At 33.8% G+C, this 6,868-nt stretch overlaps 2 pseudogenes; one reads left to right on the forward strand and one right to left on the reverse strand.

The window, feature by feature from the left end:
- Positions 1 to 2,397: 2,397 nt before the first annotated feature.
- Positions 2,398 to 5,089, reverse strand: LOC126767139 (polycomb protein Su(z)12-like; annotated as a pseudogene).
- A 499-nt stretch (positions 5,090 to 5,588) lies between these two features.
- On the forward strand, positions 5,589 to 6,282 carry LOC126767138 (probable prefoldin subunit 6; annotated as a pseudogene).
- The last annotated feature ends 586 nt before the right edge of the window (positions 6,283 to 6,868 follow it).

Genomic DNA, 6,868 nt, shown 5'->3' on the forward strand with positions numbered 1-6,868 from the left:
GCGGTATATTGCTAAAGTAGCATCACAGACGTCACTGCATTTTATTCGCTTGAACGTTTCCCCTATTATTATCTGGTTATATCCACATTCACCGCCATTCCTCCTCCTTCCACATCTTCAATAACTGCAAACATTTATAAGATAGAGAGAGAGAAAAAGAAAAAATCCCAAAAAGAAAGAAACGCGCACGATATGTTTAAAAAAAATATTATTTAGATATTTAATTTTTTGTTTATTAATTTTTGGGGCAGCAGCGCTATGGTGAGTGGGTAATGTTGTATGGATTTTGGGCATGGTGTGAAGTGGTGATTGACTGATAGAAAATGAGCGTAATGTGATCGGCTGTTATTAATTTATATTGAGTTAGAGTCAGAATATAAATGGTAATATCAAAATCAGAATTTATGATTAAACACAATAGCAGAACAAGTAACCACCAGAAAAACAGGTTATAGAAAATTTAAAATAAAATATTTTATGTTAAATAGCATAAATAGATATTTATACATCAATATATATGCAAATAATTTTGATATATAATTTAAGATTTCCGCTTTATTGATGTAGACAGGAATGGGGATAAATTTTAAAGGTTTAAAACGCTGCGATCGTATGATATCCATTTTGATACTAGAACTAGCACTGATCCTTAATATATGTATAAACTCATAAATACTTTTTAGATGCAATGTAACCATAATGAGTTTGCATATTCATATTAATAAATGTTATTTAGAAGTAAAAATTTAAGACATGTTTATAATAAAAATTGCTTAAAATAAAAATATTTACAACAAAAAAATACCCTATTTTTATTTCAGATATTTTCATTACAGTTATATGAAAATAGATACGTGTTTAATATAAAAAAAAAAACGTCAATTTATAAAAAAAAAATGTAATCAATTTTGTTGTTGTAAATCTTAATAAATTAAAAGTTACGGTCTATATTGTGATAACTAGCTGCAATATCAAAGTCGTATGCGTACTTTTTTCTTGTAAGACAATGAAACTAACTATCGCAATTATTACACGGGGTGTCCAAAAAAATTTTCCGAACTTTATATTTAAAACATACAACATAAATTTTGGGGGACTCACAACCCGTCGTAAAGCATCTAAAAATTTTAAATTTTCACACTTGTTTAAAAAAATTGTTGCATTTCATACAAAAATGAGTTTACACATTTACAAGTCTCAACGCTATGTTTTCGAATCGTTATAACTTCTAACTTTATGAGATTGTAAAACCCCCGTTATCTATGAAAAGTACATTTTTTAAAAAGTTACATTGATCTTTTTACATCCATTTCGAAAAGAAAAAGTGAGCAATTCTTCCATTTTACGAAGAAAAGGTATGAAATTTGGCTTTAAACTTAAAAACAATAATCGCTCAGACAATATTGATGAAAAAAAATTTCTGATGATTATACTCGTGACAATAGTCCCCAAGTTTATGCGTCGTTTATACGACTTCAAAATAATAGAAGTACATTGACGAAAAAAGGTTGACCAAAATTAGTAATCGTTCTGAATTGGGGGAAAAAGTAGAAGAAATTATTGGTATTGATAAAAATTTTTATACAAGAATTTTGGCTGAACGATTAAATACAAGTAAACGCACTTTTTTGAGAATTTAAACTAAATTAAACGAATATCAAATCTTATTTTTCTACAACCAAAAACTAAAAAACCAACATTAAAAAAATTTTATGATGTAGCCAAGCCATTCTGGTAACAGAGTTGGGAAGAATATTTCTATATATGACACAAGCAAATCTATCCATGGGCTCCAAAATTTGTATTAAGTAAAATTATACCTATTTTTGATAAATAAAAATTTTCAAAGATAATATATTGTGCAGTTTATTCTATATTCAAAACGTTCGTTTTTTTGGACACAACGTGAAACAACATATATGTATATATGTATATACATATATAACAAAAAATATTTAAACCTAAAACTCCCCTTTTTTACAGACAGTCGCTTTTACTTTTTTGTGTACGCGATTGGGCAGTTGTGGTACTATTTGTTGATACGCTTCCACCACGTTTGGGGGCCGGTTTTGCGCATCTTTGCTCTCATTATTTTCATGGGGTCAATTGGGTTGCGTTCCCCGCTGACGCAGTGCTACTTCGTTATATTACTGCAAGCCTCACCAGACGCTCACGTTTATCGCTGGGCTTTTTAACCGCCACTATTTGCGCTGGTATTGGGGGGAGGCTTTTGATCGTCAACAGCTTGAGATGCAGTTTTTTTGCAACTCCTTTCCCAACGAAACCATTTATCAATTTATCAGAAGTGCGTTGCCGTTACCGTTTTGTAGAGCAGACTGGCACGTTTAACGGCTGTAGCTGAACGCTTTGTTGGTGGGCATTGGTTTTTTTCCTTTTTTACTGACACTGCTTGTACCACAGACATCTTTTGTCAGCTGTTCCTAACACTTCAGATATATTCGTAGGCTTTAGTGTTTGCTTTTGTGGTGATTTAAGTTTCTGTTCATCTTGTTTATGTATGCCCACATCAAGCCATATTTTTAAATTTAGCTTCACGCTGTTTTGGGCATCAGCTCTTTTCCCCCGGGGTATTTTTAACATACCCTGTATTTGTACAGTTTTGTAGACTGTCTCTGGTGAAACTAGCCCATAATCGAATAGTGAACACATATGTAAAATAAATTGCGATAAGATTTTTACGTATAACTCATATCCATTCGAGTCTAAGAACATTTCGCAAGCTAGTGGCAAGGGGAGTCGCCAACATAACCATGCTTCATTACATGTAAATTCCAAAGCTTCATCAATTCTTTTTCGCCCCCATTTAATGGAGAATTCATCAATCATTTGATCGTTTTCTGCCGTAACCATAGTGGGTCACTTTCCCCTTTTGAATCGATATCGCCTTTGGGGTGTACAGGTAAACAGGTTCCGTGTGGTGGTATAGTCTTTAGAAGAAAGTAATTTATTTGAATACTCAAAACAAAAATACAAGACCATATTATGGGCCGTAATGTAAGGACGCTGATTGCTTAAATCGTCCTCTCCAACACTAGAAACTCGTCAGGCAGGTTTTCTGTCTACGCGGGCGGCAGATGGGAAATTTGTAAGTTGTACGACGCACGGACCACCTTCGCGCAAAGGAACAACCTGACGGACCAGCCAAATCGTACGGTGATCCGCGCCACGAACCATCATAGAATCGTTTATGGTCACGTCAGCCGTGCCATTCCACGCCACCGGTTGATATGTGAAAAATTCGACGGGCGCTGACCTGGTTTGATAACGGCAGCGCGCTGTGCAAACGTCAAGCCACCACACCATGGACATATGACCTGCCTGTGTGGCGCCGTTTGTTGTCGTGTATTGTTACTATATAAAAATTATAAACTATTTGTATTTTTTCTTACTTTGCTGATACTGGCACAATACCACTTTTGGCACCGTTGGTTTTAACACAATTATTATTATGATTTACATGCGTGCCTATACTTAGTTTGATTTGGCATTGCTATTGAATGGCATTTCGACCTCATTTGGATTGTTTGTATTTTATCATTTGCCTCGTTTTTTATAAAAGCCAAGTCGCCATAAATGTTAAAAACCTTTGCATCAATACGCGCTAGGCACTTCATTGGCCGACCAGGTTAGACGAAACTTAAGAGTTGGGAAATTGATTGAAAAACGTCGAATTTCAACGAGAGTGGAATGTAATTGTCTGGCAATGTCTCCACGTTCGTTTTTTTGGAGAAAAAGATTTTATGCTCATCAATTGAGCTCCCATCGCCGCTTCGTAATCACCTTCAGGTATAAAGCATATATTCTTTCTCAAATACTATCAATTCGCATCCATAGATTTTCGTACCACTTTTTCCTCGCTTGGTGTCTCTATATTAAATTGAACAACAAATTTTTAATTACAGTATACTCATAACATTGTAATGCCTAAATACTTTTTTCAATTTAAATATTCATATATCTACTTATTTCACTTACCGCAATTCTCAGTGTTTTTCATCAATTGCATTTTTATCATTTTGGTAAGACTTTTAATACGAAACAATAGTTTATATATTGTGTGTTGATCGCCAAGAGGACGCATTGATTGTACCGAATACTGATAGTTGAGAAGCGACTAATATCATGATCTGGATTGTATTCAACATCTGAACTGTAACTCTAGAATAAAATGTAAACATTAAAAAATCATAACATAATAATATATTTATACTGTTAGGATATATTTACCATCACTTCCTGAAAGTCTGAGGTGCAAACATATCGTTTATTTTTTGTTATCTTGTAAAGAGTAGCTTCACACTAACCGACTCTCCGCATTCCACCATTGATCGCTGCAACTACTTTTATCAAATAACCCATTGTAAATAATATTCAAATATTTATTTGAGTCTATCTCTGCTTTTTGTGTTATTTGCTGTAATATTGAATTAACTTTAAATGTTGTCCGTTTTTTATTGTTTCGACATGATCCTTCATATAACTAAGTGTTCGATTCAAAATATAGGCTGAAATTATTAAAAACATAAAAGTTATCGACACAACAATGAAAGACATTATAAAGTTACATACACTGGTGCCATGACGATTGCGTAAAAACCTATATATCTGGGTAGGTTCTAAACAAAGATTTTATATTTAGATTTAATTAATACTTTTTATTTGCATTTAGTGAACTTACTCTCAAAAGCTTGTAGAAAAAGTTCCTGCTCTTGCTGATGTCCATTGAGTTTCACATTATCAACGTTTATAGTTGCAGTACTTGCAGTGACTGCAGATGCAGCAGCAGCTGTTGCCGAAGATACCCCACCACCATTAACAGAGTTGACACTTCCGTTTGCAACATTACTTATAGCAGCTGCCGGCGCTGCTAATGCATTATCCTTTTCGCGTTTTTTCGCCGGAGCCATTGTATTTATTAAAATGTTTACTGAATAATCACCGTCTCCGTAGTATGAGCACGGCGTGTTCAACCACAATTTAATTTTCTGCTGCTTCACTGTCTCGTCGTTTTCGACGCTAAGCTTGTGGTAGCAAAAGACGCCCCAAAACACACTCCACTTTTTAATTGTCCTTTAGTATACACTCAATTTCATTTTATTTAGAACATTAAAACTACAAATTTATACTAATTTCCCGTGAAGATATAAAAGTTTTAATGTGCAAGATGTTTTCACCGTTCCCTATCGCAAATGAAAAGATATCGGCGCGAAATTTTCACACATAAGGCGTACACACTCTTCCTCATCAGCTTCATCTTCTTCGTTTTAACTTCCATTCCCAATGAATAAATAAAACAAAAATCAATGCACGTACGAATTAATCGTTAGGCACATGCAATGTGCGTGCAATCATACTAAAAATATATATAAAATCTATTAAACAAAAATGTATTAGACGGTTTCTGAATCGAAAAACTAATTAAGAATTTGGAGTAAAGATATATTTTAATTGCTATTTCCAAACTTGGCAATTCTATAATTTGTTACCTGTTTTGAATTCGCTTTTCTCTTTGACAGTTATATTAAAATTCGCCGCATAAACTCATGTGGTGTTACTTGAATATTTATCCATGATTTGGATTTGTCATTTGATCTGCAACTGTTTTAAAAATTATAAATATTAATTCAATATTTCTGGAATATTTCTTAAAAATGGATAAAAACAGCACTGCATTGGTGAAGAAATTGCAATCAGAGCTCGAAGCTTATCAAAATCTACAACAAAAGTAAGTCTTAGTCGGTCGAATTGCGGTTACTTATTCGCAGTAAAACAAAATAAATGTGCATATACATATGTATGTTTACATTCTTATGTACTATCATGTTTTTAAATGGGTAAGAATCGTTTTTTTTTTTTTCTCTTTTAGCGTGTGTGAAATTGGTAAAGCAGCGTAACTCCTTGAATCCCAATTAAATGAGAATAAATGTGTGTTGGACGAATTGAATATACTCGGTCCCGATAATAAAGTGTACAAGTTGTATGGACCCGTTTTAGTAAAGCAGGATCTGGAGGAATCACGTCAAAATGTTGGCAAGCGAATTGAATATATTTCGAAAGAACTGAAAAGTTCAAACGATACATTGGAGAATATGGAAAAAGATATGACAAAACATCGGGAGACAGTACAAAAGTTGCAACAGCAATATCAAGTAGCAGTAGCAATGAAATAAGAATATATAGAGGGCACAATTATTTATAAAAACAATTTCAGAGGATCTATAGGAAATACATAACTCATCAAGATTAATAGTAAAAACTAAATTGTCAGTTGATTATTTGAGAATTCCAAAATTTTCAATATTAGTACTTGCAAATTGTTGTTTGCTCATCTAGTCTGAAAGAATGGCGAAATCATTGTATAATCCTAAATATTTCACTAAACATACGCCGTACGATATGGGTTGCCTCTAATATTCCAGTAGTAATAACACATTTGGTACGTTTCGTCTACTATTAAAACAAATAAAGTCACCTAATATTCAGCAGATCACAAAACTAAAAAGAACTCTTGCTTCCCAGTTTGTCACTTGTAGAGATCATCACAGATATTACGATTTTTTTTTAATTTGGTAAGGAGTGTGGATGATCTAGTATTGCTAATTGAGAATGGGAACCTCTGCCAAAGATACGCAGATGACATTGTTATTATAGCCAGAGGTTAATTTGAGGACACTATGTGTGACTTAGTACAGTGAAGTTTAAACTTGGCAAAAGGGTAGTGCAGTAGGGTTGAGTTGAACATCATCATTCTAAGACCACCATCGCCTCGTTCACGAGACGTAGGTCTCTGCCCGACCTCAGGAACCGTACACTTATCTTGGTCTCACGCTGGATTCCACTCTGCGGT

This window comes from Bactrocera neohumeralis, unplaced genomic scaffold, assembly GCF_024586455.1.
Source record: "Bactrocera neohumeralis isolate Rockhampton unplaced genomic scaffold, APGP_CSIRO_Bneo_wtdbg2-racon-allhic-juicebox.fasta_v2 ctg4266, whole genome shotgun sequence".
NCBI classification, from domain to species: Eukaryota; Metazoa; Arthropoda; class Insecta; order Diptera; family Tephritidae; genus Bactrocera; species Bactrocera neohumeralis.